Genomic DNA, 20166 nt, shown 5'->3' with positions numbered 1-20166 from the left:
TGCTTTTAAAAATAGCCGCGCGAAACGAACGAAATAAAACTAATTTATCACCCGATATCTATAAAGAAACGTAAGATCGAACACTTTTGCAAGTGTTTCACTAACTGAGTTTGATACGATATTCTTGCAATTTAAAAATTCAATGGAGATACTTAGTATTTTTGAAAATACCGCATCAAAATTTCCAAAATAATTATTAAAAAATAATTTACTATTTATTTCACTTCGCAATATTTCCACATCCATCTATCAAGCCTCCAAAAAAGAGACCTTAAATAACACGATGTACGATTCGCTACACGCGACAGGGAAACGCAATTAAAACGCAGTGGCATGCTTTTTAGAAAACCGATGGGTCTAAACCAGTGGTTCTCCGCTTGAAGTTCACGAGTAAAAAATTTAGAAACTCTCAGAGGATCCTGAACATAAGAACAGCTCGTAAGCTTATCTTCGTCTCGTACAGCGATCGAGTTTACGTTCTGTCTGGTGGCCGACAAAAAAAAAAAGGTTAAGAACTATTGGCCTAAACAATCTTATCCAAGGGGCAGAATGAAATGGACCAATAAATGAAAGCTGTTTGCTCGCCGTTGAAATAACAAATGGCCGCGTTTCGGTCGAGCGCGGGAAAAAAGGACCATTATTTCTCTGGACCGCGTTCCAAACGACCAACGCGACGTGGGGGTATTAGAGTGTTAACCGTGGGAGAAATTCCTCAGCGAGATGGCCCACCGCTCTGTTTACGCGTGATAATTAAGCTAGACCGGTTAATTGAACCAGGAACGGTATCGCGGTGGAAGAACTCCTGATACGTCGTTATGATGAATGATCGCGAAATTGGAATCGCCGCGTGATTAGTTTCACAGCTTCTATTGGATAGTTGTGTGATGTATTGTCGAGTATAGGAGGTAGTAGCGTTACAGCAATGTTTACATGGGGTATATATGGCCAGCCAACGGATCAGGGTTTGCACGAGACGAAAGAACCAGGACACGTGTTTGTCTAGATGATCGGATTGTTGTTTCAAAAACACTTCGCTTCGGAGTGCAAGTATTTGGGGGGGATTAAACAAATTTGTACATAACCCTAACCCTATCTCTGTCTATATATTAAATCGTAAATAAAATTAATTACATTTAGTATTTTAAAAAATTTCTCAACAAAACACAGAATAAAGTTCTGCATCTCCCGTGTAATATACGAGTTCTCTCAGTACGTGAGGATCGATACTCCAAGATCGACTCCCTGTTTTCTTATTTTGCAGACCCCGTGAAGAAGGGTCAGAATGGTTTTTCTCGAAAGAACAACACCACCAAATCATCCTGAGATGGCAACAGCGTAATCTATGCCTGCTCGTCTTTCCTGTTATTTATGGTATCGCGCCCTCGAAACTTTCCAAGTATCATTTTCGTCCGAGAAAAATAATACGTCTCGAAACAGTTATCCCTTCGTCGCGAGTATACATCAAAATAATTTACAAACGCAACTTCCAAGACGTCGTTAAATTTTTAGTAATGGTACCGACGTCTAAACATTAACTGCAACGGCAAATGTCTTGGGCTACAACACGTTCCCTCCAACTACTGTTAGTGGATTCCACGCTGAATTCAATCTCTGCTGGAAACTTTGTGGACAGCGAATTACCAAGTTGAATTTGTAAACTGCTAACGAAGTAGTCTTCGCGCGTTTCAGTATTTAAGTTCTACAACGTTGGCTTGTCATAAAACTACGGTGGAGTCTCATCGGGATCGGGATCGATTCTCAATTATACCGAGAGAGAACTATCGACGAGTGGACATTGTTACCGTCGATTTAAAATGTACAAAAGTTCCGGTGAATATATGATAAACGTTCGCCCGTTTAATCGAGGGGGGAAGCTCGGTCCATTAAGGTTCGTAATAAAGTTTAATGAATCGAGTTTCGATTTTAACTTAATTGCGATTAAATTTCAATTGATCGCGAAACGAGTGAAAATAGGGTTTCGATCTTACGTTACATATTTCAATACTTTCGCCAAAAATGACTAATTAAAAATTCAATTTCGTTCTTATCTCCGGTAACTAGTTCAACCTAATATCAAAGTCCACGTTTCGCTTCGTTTTGTAATTTTGTCCGAAATCAAAGGCATCGGTATCGATTTCCGTGACTCAGAATTTCACCTAGTACCAATAACCGACATTCTACCGTGTTATAAATTTGCCATTAAACGTACACGTTGATCGTTCTAGGACAGAACCATCAATGTTCGTGTTTAACGACAAAAATACACTGCATTGTCAATCCGCTATGCGCAATACAAACAGGTGGTTCATCGAACATTCTGTACGCACACAGTGGTGTTTGGGCAATCGTGTAACGCGTGTAATCGTCGGTCATTTCTGTAAACAGGGGCTAATGATCGATAAAAGAGGAAGACGATGGCTGTCGATGACGTTTAATTGATTCGGAGGCAGTGTATCAGTTGAAAATGAACATCATAATTGCAGGTGTCTGCGGTTCTTACGGTTTACCGCCGTCACAAGTGGTTGGCAAATTTCGCGGTGTATGTAACGAGGGGATCAAGACCGTATCTCCCTTTACAGGCCGCCATTTGCAGTAAGAAGGGGTTGGTTCGCGTTTACATTTACTTGAGTCGCTTGAAATTCCAGGTCACGCGTGTGCAACGGACGCCCACCTTTGATCGGCGAATCGTAAACAAACAATTTGCTGCTCGGAATTTCAGAAAGTCCGGAAACCTGTCCCGAACACAGTTAATGCAAATAAATTTCCACCGACCGCTAGTTTCGAGTTGGACAAAAATATAATCAGACGTAGTATCTAAAAAATGAAAATCTCGTCGCGTGTCGATGTTAGTAACTCCAGGAAAGGAGAACTGTTGTTAAATATGCTTTTGCTCGTTTTGCAACGGCAACTCGAATAAACTGTTTCCTTTTCATAACTAGTTCTTAATTGGTACTCGTCCCTTTGGTACCTCCACTCTGTAATTATTCCACAATCGAATTCTTTAGAGTCACGGACGCAGGAACTCGAATGCCAACCTATTAGTTTCAAGCAATTTAATTTTAAATCAAATTGCTTTTCTTCCAAACCCAACTACGCAAACAGACACAGACATACCTCAAACTAATTTCACGATTACTCTATTTAGATTTACATTAAGTTATCTTTGGAAGCAGTTGTTTTTAAATAAACTGTTGCTTTTCTTCCAAACCCAACAACGCAATGTTCAGGCTGGGTTCCCTCAAACACACATACACACACGTGCGCGTACACCGCTCAGAATTTCAAATCATCTCGCTGAGCAGGAACGATTGCGCATTAAAATTTCCACTCATCGGTACTCGATACAGCACACAGCGGCTCCCGCAGATTTGCTTTCCGAGTACCGTAGACGCAGCTTCGAATTTTCCGCAAGAATTCACCTCATAGGTTAGAAAGGATCGTCTCGGGAATTAGCTGCGAGCGTATATCTCTCTAAAAGCTCTCGAGCGCCGTAGGACACCGTTGTCGAGCACCTACAAGGAGAAAATGTATTCCTCCATTCCCTCATGCTATTGTATTTTCCTTTTGCATTGTTCCGTGTCATGCTCCCCCCCCCCCTTTCTCCCGCGGCGATTCCCATCCGCTGGCTGCGGCATAAGTAATGATCAGCCGTTCGTTGTTCGTGTGTATTTTAAGATACGTCGACCAATGACTGCGCAATAATTTCATTTTACGCGCTGAAAGGGTTGGGTACTCGAGGGACGTTAAGTATGAATGCGCACTTCCCTCTTAGACGATGCAAAAAGGAAGGAACTTACAAGGAGAGGCGGCCCACCGCTGCCGCGGTCGGGCAATTAAAATTTTAAAACTACGTACAGGATGCGGTGGAACTATAGGTGCGAACCTAAGTGGCTAATAGAGCGCGAGAAAGAGAAGCAAAAAACCGTTGGTAAACATATGTCCGTGAGACCAGTGCCCAGATGCGGTACAGCGATTAAACTTTCAGAGATACTCGGCCAACGAATTAAATGGTTAAAGTAAATCCTTTAAGTAGAAAATCTCCTCCGGTAAATGACTAATAGAAAAGCGAAGAAACCTGATTGCCAATTAAATACTGTTCGCTGTTCTTATTTTAAAATAACTTTCTACTTGCAAGATTAAATGAATTTATCTACTGATTATTTGTGTCATAAATAAGAAATTCGCAGAATATACCCACTGTATCTAATAAGTTATATGAACTCATATATTTAACTTAATCCATTTTGATTTTAAAAGAATCCATATAAGAATCGAAATATAATTAATAATATATTTTTCCAATCTTTAATAAAGAAAAATTTCATACTTCACTAGCCCCCATAATTCATTTTTCGTACGAAGGACATCAATTATGTTCGAAGAAAGATTGAAACTTTCAGGTCGCTTAACTTGTCCATTATTTCTGAGAAACACGTCCAATAAATTTTTATATATCGTCCGAGTACGACATGCCACTTTTTATTTCTATTTCCCAGACGTAAAACTACGAGCTCCTTTTCTGATCGTGAAAGGCACCAGTATTTTCGAGGCGATTTCTGGGATAAGTTTGTTTCATAAAGTTAGAGAAATTCAATCTGCTTTCACCCGAATCGCGGTTCTATAATCTTTGAAGCCCCCTTTGAGCCTGGGAAACATTGTACAGGCGATCGTCGTTCGAAATTACCAAGGAAAATGACGGTATGGAATTTGGTTTTTCTATTGGAAAGCTTTCAGACCTGTTTCCCGAGCATGCACTCAAACGACTGGGAAGAATGCAAGTTCTTTTCTACTCGCACCCTCTGCACTTTCAGTTCTCGTCGCACATCTTTGCACGATAAAGCATACGTAAAGAATTCGTATCCATGAAACGCGTAACTTTCGAACATCCTCCAACAGTAGCGCGCCTTGTTTTCGCGATAAACTTTCGTTACACGGTCCGATAGGGCCGTATATCAGTGGACATTCAAGATTTTCAAGAATCTCCGTAAATAATTTGCATCCAATAGTGTCATGGATCAGAACAAATAATTAAATTTATTATAAAAACAGTACAAAGTTCCGTAAAAATCGGGCGATTCCCGGAACTTTTAAATTCGGTCGTTTATAAAATGGAATGTTTTCGCACGCTCGCGTAAAACCGCGATGATGTTTCGAAATAACTACCTCTGGCCTCGCGTAACTAAATTTGTGCACGGGGTTAAAATAAAATAACTGTTCGATCGCGGGTGTCCAAAATTTTTAGGAGCGAAGAATATTTTGTATCGATCGCTTTTCGTCCAGCAAAAGACGATACAAAAATTATACAGCTCCCCATGTAACGTCGATAGAAATATAATTCGTATTCGGTGTTCAATACTCGCGAAAATGAGATTTGTAAAATATTCATGAACCTGCAGGCGCTGGATAAAACGATTCGTTCACGTGTCCGAGGGAATTTTATGTAATTTTCTTTGCTGATACCGTGCCGAAACCTTTACAGGCGAAATGTAATTGCTCCTGTGGAACGTGACGCGTACAACAGGATAGGGATCATAAAAGGTTAAACAGAGCGTGATAAAGGACTTACGTTTATTCGAACGCAAGCGAAACAATTTAGTCAAAAACGTTCAACGCGGAAAGGTCAATTTTTATTTGCGATTCTTTTTTTACGATGTTATTCTACGGCTACAAAAAATATGCTGTTTGCGTATTTTTTTTTACAGAATGTTATTGAATTTTGCGTTGGGTAACCAAATACTCCGAGCTTATTATATTTATTGAAATCTCCATTCTGTATGAATTACCCGTTCAATATTAATTTTATCTTCTTTCGCCTACGCGAAATAAAACACGGTTGTCACGAAACTATATATAAATCGTTTCAAATAACATTTATGTTTCCTGTATTACTTTTATTATTTTTTACATGCACTGGATCAGTCGAATGGAAAATTTAATCCTGGATGTATAATTTATTTTCTTAAATATTCAGGAATATTGTTATCCTGTTTTTTGAACAATGATTTGAAGAACATCGCTTGCTTTAATTTAGGTAAGGGTTTTGTATTTATCATTTATTATTCCCACAAATATACGCAACAGGATGCATTAAAACAGACATTATTTAAACATACATTCTCCATCGTAAATTCAGTCAACCTTATTTTATCTTTGAATAAATTGACTCAGGAACCGTACACGCAATAATTGTAATCTGCGATTAACTGAAATTAATTGCAAATGTAATTCGTACTTAATTTCAATTCATTACCAGCGTGATCTACGTACTTATTATTGCAGCCAATGCTGTTAAATTTTAACCAAATTCATAACCACCTTCATTAAACAAAAATAATGTAAAAACATAATTTAATATAGGCTTTTAATATAAATGAACATTTTTTTTTGCATATGTATACAAATTATTCACTGGGAAAATTTTCAAATTTTCATTTTTCATTTTATGGATTCAACATATTCGTTTAACATTCAAAATTAATTTTTAGTTAAATGATGTTTCTAATTATATGTGGATTCTTTTATATAGTCCAAGGCATCTAGCTTCCGACGTTCATTTTGGTTGTCAGGAAATATATCAAGTTTCGTTTTTCTTCGCGAAAAGAAGCACATTTGAGCAGTCGGCTAGGAGAAAAAGCATGTTTCGTCTTTTGCCACGAAATCTAATAAATGATTTAAAAAGTAACATGCTCCATTTGTAACGACGAAAAGAAACACGTTTGAAAGATTACCTACGAAAAGAAGTATACTGCGAAAATTAACATATTTCAGTGATCTATCGCGAAAGGTAACATGTTCTATTCCTAACGATGAAAAGAACCACTATAATTGATTACCAGAAAACATGCGTTTGACTTCACGGTATATTCAGATTTTCTACTCAATTCAGTTATAATATGCAGTGTGACAAATTCAATTTGGGAAGCAAATTCTATTTCTCTCTTACTCTGAAGTTCTCGAATTTTTGTATCGATCACTGCCATCTTGAAAATTGCACTGTCCTTGGTCCCACAAAGGGGTAGTTCTATGCACTTCATACGCTTCTAAATTATTTGGAGGCGACTAGTTTTTGTACTTTAACTTTCCATTCAATAATTAAGCTGTTATTATTTTGTTATTGTACGTTTTACTCGAGACGTTTCCAATCATCTGATCCTGTTTCCATCGACTGGTCGTTTCTCCGTCGTTTCATCTTAGCAGAGCATGCAGAGTTCGAGTTCGAAGACAGCGCTCGTCTTGAAATATTTTCTCGGGGTGGTGCACATTATTTTCGTGATAAATTCATCCCACTTAGGTCGGCTATAACCGTACATTTCTCCGGAGACTCTCAGGTGCGACGCTCGTGAGCTTATCGCATCCGAGGATCCTGAAGGAGGAAACGCGACTCTCTCCATTTAGCCTCTGTTTCTCCTCTGCATCCCTGTCTCGTTCCTCTCGCCCGTTCAAAGAGGGTGACATGCCCTCAAAAGGTTCTTGGCGTATACTTAAACTAGGATCCAATTAGAGGAGATAGAGAGCCAGGCGTCTCGTGTTTCGAGACTCGGAGCTCTAACTTCTTTTTAAGGGACACTAATTAATCCACCACCTATAGATTCCTATTTGTTTAATGAAGTGGTCAAGAAAAGAGGACCTCCCGGCGGGAATTATTTTTAACGAAGTTTGTGTAATTTACAATGGACCTTCCTAACACACTCTTCTCTAGGAAGTTACTTATTTGTCCTCGTAACGTTTGCGTAAAACAGAATCCAATTAATACAATGATCTAACTTTCTTTCAGGCGATACTCATTAATACCGCGCCTGTGGATCATTATTTTGTTTAACGATGCGGTCAAGGGAAGAGGACCGATGGGAGTTATTTTTAATGAAGTTTGTGTAATTTTACAAGGACTTTTAAGAAGTTCTTTCTAAGAATACTTTCAGAAAACAATTGATACGGAATACTGAGAGTAAAAATATTTACAATAACGTAGAAATTCAATCGAAAATACTGGAATGCGAAATAACGAAATTCAGATTTTAATGTAAATCGTGCAGCTGCAATTAAATGACCATAGGACGTACTTAAAAAACAAACAGTCTGCCCAAAATTTAAATTCATAATTATGAAAAACTAGAGACAAAAATGAAATGCTATTAACCGATTCGACCCAGTTATTAAATGACAAATAAAATCTAAAAACTTGGAACTGTCGAAAAAATAATCACATCGAAATGCAATTCAGTTTTGAAGTGAAATCTTAAATTTAAAACCATATTACAGCAAACATTTTGACATTCTGAGGTGAAATTCTGACTGAAATCATTTTTAAAAAGTGTGTGCAAATTAAAAAGAACCTTTGTGAAATACTCTTCTCTATGAAAGTTCAATTATTAAAGTTTTATCTTCTTAATTTATACATGGCATAATATTAAATTAGTAGACGCGGAGAAGTAGAAGTATTTCCAAAAAGCGATGATCTAACCTCTTTTGAGAGGATGTCAGTTTACATGACACTTACGTTTCAGGTGGTTCTTTGTTGAAAAAAGGAAAAGACTATACCTTTGACGTCTATGAAAATTAATTCTGAATATGCGAAAGTAAAATGGAATGCATGATATTTCCCTTTATGAAACTTATCCGTTGACATTTCGTATTAAAATGTAATAATTTAATTTCTCCACAAAAGAGTTTTATACAGTGGATATGAAAAAGAAACTTTTCGATGGTAAAAATTTTAATAAACTTCGTGTAACGCAGAGAGAACTTTGTAAGGTATTTTTCCATGTGAAATGAAATTCTTTAAAAGTTATCATCTGGATGTTTGAAATTAATTTCTGGGCGAGTAAACTTCGAATAAAGAAAACGCAAAGACAGTCTTATGAGTTCTTATAATTCATAGTTTGAAAAGTCCAATTGTGATTATTCTACCGTTCCTGGTTCTCAGTTATACAGGGTGTACGGCCACCCCTGGGAAATTTTTAATGGGAGATTCAAGAGGCCAACATAAGACGAAAATCAAGAATACCAATTTGTTGATGGACGCTTCGTTAAAAAGTTATTAACAATTAAATTCAAAAAATTCAAATCGTTCTGGAAAAATTATTTTTGGTTGCGGGGGTTAATTATAATCATTTTCGGTGAATAGACATACTCCCGAAATCTTACCCACTTTCGAGAAAAAAATTCAGTATTGGCGGAACTTTAAACGTTAATAACTTCTTAACGAAGCCACCATCAACAAATTGGTATTCTTGATTTTCGTCTTATTTCGGCCTCTAGAATCTCCTATTAAAATTTTTCCCAGGGGTGGCCGAACACCCTGTATTTATAACAAAAGACGGAATTCGTTTATTACCATTTTCTTCGTTTGAGACTAAGTAAAAATACCGTGAAATTATTATTAATCCTAGTTTCTGAATTTCTATTTCTTCCATTCGAATGCTTTTCTCGCGAATATAGCTTGAATATTTATATAAAACAGCCAAAGAATTGAATCGCTGCTTCAAGCAGTCGACAAACTAGTTAAATTGCGAGTTGATTCCAAACTTTCTGCTTTGATTCTTCCAAGTTTCTTCTAATAAATCCACCTCAAACAACAGAACGTTGAAGCGGACTCCCGTTTGCATTTGCATTGACAAAGCTTGCACAGAAACGCTGACTTTAGTAGCACCTGTTACCAAAGCAAAGTATACGATGCTCGCGTCTTTCTAACACGTATTTCAGTTTAGAAGTGAATAATGCGATGCACTCGATGCACTTTGATCGTTAGGCGCATCTGCCACCTAGTTGCAATAACACTATTCCACGAGCGACGCGTATCTTTTCCAGCTTAAATGATAGACGCGGGCTGCGCTATCGTTTCGATCGCTTATCTAAGCGTGGCTGTCTCATTGATTAGGTTCTTGTAGGCCCTTAGTCGCCCTTGTAAATCGATCTTTCCTCGCCCACTCTCGCGGCAAAGTGCATCGAGAGTGTGAGTTCTTAAATGCTTTTGTGCGCCATCCGCTTTTTTTCGCAAACCACTCAGAAACGGCACGTGAGTTCATAAATGAACGGATATTGGTACTCGAAACGATCCTCGCGTGCAAAGTGAGTCATTTAATCAAGTCGTTTCGAACGCAGAAGCTAGTAAATAATTTCTAATAACAAATTAGACAAAGAATCACACTGAACTTGCGTGTAACGATAGGGAAACTTTACTAACGTATTTGAAAATAGCATTGCTTTATTTACGATCGTTTAACCAAATACTGTTATCTGCATCGTAATAATTCGCTATTTATTCTTCAATATCAGGCATCTGGCACGGATAAAGGAATCAGGTTATGTTTGTACGCCATTAAAATGTTTCTATGCTTCGCTAATGAATCACTGATTTCACGCATCGCTTTACTTCGTCACGGTTAAATCAAATACACACGTTGCGTTCGAAAATTTTAAACGTCCAGTTACCAACGTATTTACGTTGCACCGTAATGCTGCCGAGATAAATCCAGTGACAGTAAATTAACTGAAGTCGAGTTATAATCCAACTTTATACGCGTAAATGTGCTCTCCGATTTTACAATACAAGCAACAACAAATTTCGACGGAATAACGACCACTTTTGCATGAAAACTTCTTCGATTTGTATAAAATCCTCTTCGATATTATCTCTGTATAAATTAATTACTTGGACTCATTTAAAATTTAAATTAATAATTGGAAGCTTGTTTGTATCAATTTATTTAAGAGAGTTTTCACCTAGTTTTATCCTACAACATTTAATCGTTTCTTTTTATGTGTTATCGAATGAGATTATATAAAGCACTGTGTCGATTGTTCAATGAAAAATTCAGTTTTCCAGTGAATTCAGTATTCATACGCTATATAATATACATAGGTTTCTCTCTATTCGTATTGTTTCACATATAAATCGATGCTGAGAGTTCACGAGCGTGCAATATCATTCAGAACATCTCCAAAAATATGTGCCTCTATCCAGGAACGTATTACGACTTCCCGCTTCTCTTGCATCAATCGTGATGTATAGATCCGGCCGTATCGGTGAAACATAGCCATCGATCATTTCTGACACGCGAAATCCTTTTAAGATATACACCAGTGCTTTACATATTCTTCCACCGTATTTCGGTTGAACTCGTTGCGTTGATGCATTGGTTCCTTTCAGCGTTATTTGAGATTTACATTGAAGAAGCGTTAGGGAAAACGAAAACGAATTATGCTGAGATCCATACAACAGAGTGGCAATTTTACCAATTTATCTGCTTCCCAAAAAATCGAAGCTGGTAACGTTCTATATTTTTTAGTGATTAAAAATAATTTGAAAATTTCTTTCTTAATAAAGCAGAACATAAATCTATGAAAACGTAATTCCATTAGAAGGATAGCACGATAAAAAATTACGCGTGAAGAGTAAAAATGAATGTATAAGAATAATATTGAATAAAAATAGCACATTAACTTTGTCTCTTCGTAATCTGTTTTTTTATATTCTATTATACCGTAAACTTTGTGGGATATAAATGCTAAATAAACGAAATAAATTAAATAAAATGTACAAGAAGAAAATAAAGGTCGCAAAGGAAGTAATAACAGCAAAAAGTTACACCGGAGCTTCGGGAACTATATTGTCATTGTGTCTCTTTGAATATATACGTATTTGTGTAAAAGCTACTTTCTCGATGAAGCTGGCAAAAACTCGGTATACTGTCTATTCAATTTTTCACAATAGGTAGTTAGAAAAGCTTCAGGGCTCCATCTTGTTTTACGAATTCGTACAACTTTTTGGTAGAAAACTTTCCACAGAGCTACTCGAATTGTTTGCAAAATATTGTCCAACTACAAGAGAAACTATTAAGCGTACAACTGTTTATTTTATTTTTTATAGTTGAAATGGTCTTTATCCAATAACCATATTTGCGTCTGTTTTAATACTATTTTTGATTTCACGCAAAGCAACGAACGCGAATAAAATTATTTAAAGAGTTTACTTGTTATATTTGGAAATCTAGAGAAAACGGAAACAAACGTTAAACTTTGAAATAAGGAACAACAAAAATTCCTGAACTCACGTAGTTCCGTGGCGTTCATTTCCTAGCTTTTTACGCGTGTACATAATTTATGGTTTCCGAAAGCGAATCAATTTACGCTCAACTCCCATAAATCTACGGCACACAAATTTCCGATCACGACACTCTTCATCCTGGTTAGTTCTTAACTTACACCGTCCTGCCAACTTTTCTAACGTGTTTTATACTCTAAGTTTCGCGGAGTCCATAAACTAATAACACCGTTACGAAGATTATATTCCACTAGCTTCGCATACAGTTGGAAAAGTTTTAAAGTGCGTAAGTACGAAATTGATTACGAAGTTTCAGCAGCTTTGTAAATTAGATAAAGGTTCTTTATTACGCTTGGGATCCAAAATTAAACAGAAAATTATCTTAACGGTGCTTCGAATCCTTCGAATAAATTTTCAAACCCATTATGAAACTCTCGTGATTGTTGCAGACGTAAAATCGAAGTTTGTTACGAGTGGAATCGCTATTATCGAATATTTGCAAAACATTTACGTTAAACAGAGAAATTGGAAACAGTAAATAAATTTACATTGAGATTTATTTCGATAAAACGAAATTTCCTTTCATAACGCTGGCAAATAATCATTGTCAAGAGTTATATTAACAAACGAGGATTGAAATTTAAAATGAATTTTAAATAAGTTTTAAATATTTGTACTGATAGACGTTTTTTCGTCCACTTAATGACAATTTCTTTATTTCTTGGCAGGTTTTTAGCTGTCTAGATTAATCTGCTTCTTTTATCTTTCTTTAGGATTTACATTGTTCCGATATGATCAAGCTTTCATGAATGGGCGGCGAAACGTCTGACCTACACGCCGCGGTAAAAGTTTTGTCTGGTCAGTGACTTCGAACCGAGATGTTACTACTGCTTGAATCTCGTGGATCAATAACGAAATGTTTTATCCTAGACAGTCTTGAAAATTATGCACTGTAATTACTTCTACCAGAAGTACACTTTACGTGAGAAATATATTAAAATTTTTTCTGTGTCGATATAAATTAACAGTTAATTCAATAATTGATATTGCACGGTAGAAGTAGCGTTAACGAACTTGATGTATTATAGGTATAATTAATATTAATAATACCTTGAAAATTCAGTGACTAAAATTACTAATAACCTAAATTGATTAATTGCAAAACTTTGATACGTGATATCTTGTGAAACTAAGTGTCAGATTTCTAGTCTGGGTTGTATGACTTTGACGTTGATGAAAAACGATCAATAAAATTTTTAATAAAATATAACGCGATATCCAAAACCGGGCATGTGCGATCGGTTATGAATTTTCTGCCTCTTTTATTTCCAATAGTATAAATAAAAATACAATTTCCTTTTCTGAATGGAATCGAATTTGATTTTTAATCTTGCTCACGTTACTACGTTTTACTAAGAGTTTTAATTATAAATGATTTAAAATAAACTCTAAGAGTTAGCAAATAACACTTCTTATATAGCTAATATGAATCTCTATAAATCTACTAAGAATCTCTGCACTTCTCGTAATTATATCGATAATAAACAATGAATTTTCTAAAGTAACTTGTTAGTACGCTTAATATAGTTCAGCTATTTCTCCATAGTATCGCGCGTGGAAAAATCCACGGAGAAGTCTATTTTCGTTGGCGTTTCCAGGGACGCTATCTACTCGAGCAACTGCGAATAAACAGCGCTCCAAACGAGTACAATTAGCGGGGGTTCGAAATTCATTAGCAATGATTTCCTTGTAGCGAGCGCGAGCGTTTTTCGAATGAGATCCCCCACTTTCAGCCTCAACTAAAGCGTCTCTCTTGCTTGGAAAATCGCATAACACGCCTCCGGGGGTCGACCCAGCTCGTCGTTATCGTAGATATCGCTTGAAAGGAGATTCAGGTTTAAAACGCTGAAAATTAGGAAATTTTCCAGAATTTCTTTAAAGAAAATAAGCTCACATACAAACGCCATACACGAATCAATTGGGCACATGAATTTGTTTGTGCCCACATCCTTTTTATTCTTTAGAATATATCGGTATTAAAAATTATGGTGTTTCATTCTGAATCTGAATCTCCTCTCATTCTGTGTAATTAAAAAACTACGATGAAAAATTAATTCATTTTGTATACACATTTAGAGATAGTCTAAGCACGTTTAGAGACAAGTATTCCAAGCTGTTCCGATTCTGTAACAAACATGCACATTTGTTCGATAATAGGAAGATGGTTTCGGGAAATATTATACCAATAACTTCCAGTTTGTTTACATTTTCTAGAGAGATAAACAGACTTCGTAGATTAGATGTTTGATACATCCAAGTTAAACGAGAATGTTATTAGTATTAATGTTGACGCAACTATCGTCGAACTGCTGAGTATTTGCCGGGGATTTCGATCTACGGAAGTCACGTTTACAGTTTTACGTTCGTAATTTGTTCTCGCGACCCAGAAACTCCTAAAAATTTTATAGACACCGAAAAATTGTTTGCAAGTCGATTCTTCGTCGTCTGAAACCACGGACAAACATTTTGTACTGGCGGTGTTTAATAATTTGTGATTGTAGGGGTTGGCCAACGTTTCCCCGCCGGCGTGGAAAAAGAGGACCGCCGCGGATAAAGACTCCAGAAAAAGGGGATTCCCGACATGACACCCCCAACCCTCGATATTCATTATGCGTTCACGCACGCCGTTGCCTCGGGCTCGATCCCGCGTGGCTCGTTTTATCGACGAGCTCGAGGCGTACTAGCCCGTAAATTAACGCGCACGATATACCGTGAGCCACTTTAACGTCGCGATACTTTATTCAGTGTCCTGCAGTGTTGTCCACCCGGCTGAATAAGAACGTTATCATTGATATATGAACTTCGACGTCGTATTATCGTTATAGATCGCCGGCGAGATCGTTCGGTGATACCGTTTAACCAACTAGCGCGTGGGCAAACAGCTTTCGCAAATTTTCCTTGGGGCCTCTGAATGACTTTTTAACAATACTAGCGAAGAAAGTAAACGATCGATCGACCTTACAATAATTACAAAATTTTAAGAATCTCCATTGTCAATGCATAATAGTTCAAAGTGACTTGTAAGACAGATCTTGAAATATCCTGTACACATTTTCAAAAATTCTGTGGAAAACGTGTTTACGATTTACGAATGTTTTTACTTATTGGTCCCTTATTACTATGACTACTTGGACATTCATTTTTATCCGTTTGCAAGTAATTATGAACGAATTTTTGAATTTTGTTGAGGAAAATCCGAAGAGTGACTCTAAGAAACGTATAATTTAATAAGGAGTGAAGAATTCAGTGTTTGGCGTTTCGAGAATCGTTTAACCCAGGACGTTATTCTCCAGCTTTTTTGAGCGACACTATCGGATTCCAAAATTAGAAAAAGAAATAAAGTTGCGAGATTCGATCTGGAACAGCCTGGAATAGAATGTCACCGCTGGGGAACTGAAAGGAAAATTGAGTTTATAGGGACGTCAGGTGAGAGACGAGACTGGACTAGAGTTCCCCCACCGCAGGAATCTTTTCTAAGTCTGCGTTAAAGTTTCCGATGCTAGAACAAAAAGCTTGTACAGGGTTAAAGCTTCTGCATTTTTCATGCCCAGATTTTCAGTGCGCCTATCTGTCTAAGAATATCGATAGTCGAAGACGAGAACGAAATTCAAACTGTGACTGGATAATTTCATTTCTAATTTTCTAAATTCTAAAATAATCCAGGCAAATCGATAACCCCTGCAGTATTATCTTTCTTTATGCTGGATACGACTATGTATAACATGCCTGATTAAAACGTCACTGTTAATAAATTAATATAATTTTGTATTTTCACTTAAATCGTACGACAAATACGAAAATTATTGCAAACGAATTGTCGAAAGTGAAACGAAGATAATCTGATTAGTACATAAATTAACTCTTGTAATTATAACGATGTAATACGAAAATACATATTCGTGTAATTTTCCATTAATATTTTATTTCAGTATGCACCGTAATCATTCGTAATCCTATATTTTTAATCATGTTTTTTCAACGAAACTAGTCACACGGAAGAATAAATATCGCTGTTTGGAATATCTGCACGTCATTAAAATTAGAATATATTCGAAACTGTAGACGTTGTCCAAAAAATTTATTTACAAATAAGGTGCTTAGACTTTCAGTTCCCCTCGAGGAATGGCCTTTTCGTCGTGTTGCTTCTAGGATTAATAAAATCTTTATGAAAGCAATTTCCCGGAAAATTGCACGAATTTCGCGCTAGAAACGTCTTCCTTTTAAGAATTCGCGTTTCTATCGAAGCGTGCACGAGCGCCACGATACTTTGGTCCCCCGATGCTCAGAATCTCTCTGTGGTCGAACCACCCAATAAGGACGTTATCATTGATGTATGAACCTCGAGACTGCGCTACGATCATGAATATATCAAGAAATGAGTCCGAGATATTATATTCGAGGTCCCACGGATGTGCTAGAGCAGCTCTACGATCGTGAAAAAAAATGGGAAATCGATACTTCGCTATTTTACCACGGAGCTCGCCTACGTCGTTAATTGTTACTTTTTTAATTTACGTACGTAATTCATTATCAGAGTCAACATCTACTTTTTGGAGCTTCGAATGGATATCAATGAACATTTAATTTTATGTCATTTGAATTGGTAATATTAGTTATTCGTTTGCTTCTTCTGACTGTTTGCAAGTTAACTATAAATTCAAGTCCACGAGAAAGTTAATGTAGAACCACGAATGAGAAGAGAGAAGAACTATGTTCTTACGGTATTTGTACAAAGAAGGAACTTTTAGCAGAAAAGTAAGATAGATTGATATATAATTTGCTAATTACAAAGAAAGTTTAAAGTAGTTTTATCTTTTGGCAAGGATATGCAACGGCTGAAAGTTTGGGAATGTAAATGAAAGTATTACGATGTGCTCCAATTACCACAGAATCTGTGGAATTTGTGAACTCCGAATAATATTATTACAGTACACAAGAATTCCTGAAAAAGAATATTTTTTAAATTGGACGTACAAAGTATTATAAAGGAATAATATAAAATATTTTTAATTCTGATCAAGGCAGAGCGTAGAAATTTGAAACCGTATCTTGCAATCTAATTATTTAGATTGTTATTTTTAAAATACGATTTCATTGACTTTACGAAATTACACGTACGCAAGTTCTTAGCATTCACAACGTACATTATTGCAATAAATTTATGTATATCACATCTTCGTAACCCGCAATTCATTCATTGCCCGATGAATAATAATTTTCGTACGTAATAAATTTGTCGGCTTTAGTAATTGCTGGTTTAATGAAATTTCGATTTTAGCTCGCCATAGACCGGAACAAAAGCTACAAAAAGAAACCGTTGGATAGGGAATATAATTTTAATTTTAATGTCTCACTCCCCCGTGGTGGAAAAGCAATTTTATTAATCGGTCGATGCACAAATATTGGCACGAGGAAAGAGTCTTATTGAGACACAAATAGTGCCCAACGAACCTTTCTCTTAATTATCGAAGGCCTATTAATTAACGGTAAGCGAATATTGCCGCGCGACTGAAACGAGAATTGCTCCGCGATATTAATGATCCTTACCACGCCGCGTTTCCATATTTATGAACATTATTAGTATCGATTTTTCATGAATCAAGGTGGTTCCGTCTCTAGATAACGCGGCCACCGCTAATTTTTATAGATTTCGTGTTGCAGTAAATTCGACGAGAGATATTAATTTTCATGGGAAAGTACCGTGAAAAATGATCTACTAAAAGATGCTTGGTGTTTATGATTCGATTTATCGACTGCAGATTAGTCTTTCGAGACTTACTTTCCCAGTTAATGTTTACAGTCTAGCGATAAACTTCTTTTAACATCTATTTTTCGTAATCCTAGGATCAAGAGGTTTGTGAAAGTGTAGAGATAGAGGATGAGAGAAGTAATTTTTCCCAGGTTTATTATTTCAATTAATGCTTTGCAATTGACTGATAAAATTCTTGTACACAAGTTTAATTTCTGAGTAGGGAATTTCCTGTAGAAAGTGCGCAGATCTCGAGTAATTTTCAGCGTGGAAGCATTACTGCTGGAATGATTAAATCGTCCGATTCAAAAATGGTTAAACGCATAGCGTTTAATGGATTGAAATAACTGCGGAGGATATACCGCGTGCTGTATTGTTACTATGCTCGTGTGCATTGCGTTATCAAGCGACTCTATATGTATTAAACTAATGCTTTGTTCACGATTTCGCATTGTTATTACGGTTTAGCGAATATTCAACACTACTCCGCTACGAAAATTTGTGGCCATTAAAATCACCATTAAATTGATTTAATCTATTTCAGAATTAGAAACTGTTTTTTAATTGAAAAATCTAAAAAACATCATCGAAGCCATTTTGTTAAGTTATGTGTAACTTATTTAAACATATTTTTCGATGTCGGATTTCATTCGTACAAATTGAGCAAGGATACTTTTTCGATATTTGTAATAAAGGGAATCGTATACAATTTTGAACGATTGCTAACAATATTGAAATTAAATATTAATAAACGGTGATACGAATGTATCTTTTTATTGTTTTAATTACGAGATATTTCAATTAACGAATTTAACTACGTGTCAACCTTATCAATACATTGGAAACAATTTTCACATTTGTTGAAAGTTTTTATTGTAAATGCAATATTCCAAATAATTTGTCAATAATGACGTTTATTATGACGTCTGGAATAAGAGATGATTTAATGTAGCTGTTAATATATCAAAACGTGACGTTATTCTTATAGAAAAAGAATTTCAAATGAATCTTTTAAAAATCCTTCAAATTACTTTTACTGAAATAAAAGCGAACATAGCATAGTGTTTTCATTCTTTCAGATATATGTTCGCGACGAATGAATCAATTTGACGTAAACAATTGATTCCAATCTATAATAAATTAACCGTAAGCTAAAATTTTGCACCCTTAAGATTATTTATAATAACAAAATTCTGAGAACAACAACTTTCTCTTGCAAGTATTCCAAATATTTACTATCGTGAATGAACGTACCTAAAATTAAATATTAATAAATGCACCAGGCAATTTATTATTTCCCGAATAAAATCACTTTGCATAAGTAATGATTATGGAAAATTTATTACTGGTGTAATAAGTTACCTGTCATTTCGTTCCTATAAATGCACTTGACGTTAATCACGTACAGCAATTGAATTATTTCAGACCGAATATTGGGGTAATATCGATACTTTGCATACATTCGAATACATTCGAGTGAGCGCTACTGTTTCGTAAATTTACGCGAGACAACGCGTAGGCTATGGTATTTTATCGACGTGCTTCATCTTAATGTATTTTCTACTTTATCTATCGCAATATTTGCTTATAAATAGCTGCGGAGTGACATGGAATACCTTGCCTATATGTTTCATTCGAACGTAACGCTCATGCATTCTGATTAAACGAATTTATAGGAACATCAATAGCCTCGTTACAATATTCCAATATTACGATTTCGTGAAACACCGTTTCATACTTTCGTGTCTTCGATTCTCGCCCACCGCGACGATATTCCGATTTTTCGCGAGATTTCAATCGAATTCATGTACCACATTCATACGCGTACAATTTGCAAATATATTATACTTTTATCGTAACATAAATCATTTTTAATCGAGGTTTTGTGATGTCGGGGCTTTGAATTTCATGTCGTGATTGTTCGATAAACTGCTTGGGTACTGATGATATTAATGACGAAAGTTTCTTTGGAAACTACACAATACTTTGCGACTACAATATCAAAATCTGATCAATTTCAGAGCACTAATTAACAAGCAAATTTCTGAAATGGGCTATCATTCACGATCAAATTGTAATAGAATCCGATATCCAATTTCCTTGCTCGTAACAGGCATGCAACTAGGTAATTACCACGCGTAAAACTTTCAAAGTCCCCTTATATACGTAAAATGACTACAAGACACGTTTACGTGTCAATTAAAAAAGCACACATACTTAAAAGGCCAAACAAAATTATTTTTCTTCATTTGTTTTTCAGAAATCGATCTTCCCCTAAGGTTTTATCTTCTCCCACCCTTGCGTTCGATTTCCG

This window comes from Colletes latitarsis, chromosome 9, assembly GCF_051014445.1.
Source record: "Colletes latitarsis isolate SP2378_abdomen chromosome 9, iyColLati1, whole genome shotgun sequence".
NCBI lineage: Eukaryota > Metazoa > Arthropoda > Insecta > Hymenoptera > Colletidae > Colletes > Colletes latitarsis.
Note: the sequence above shows the minus strand (reverse complement) of the source record.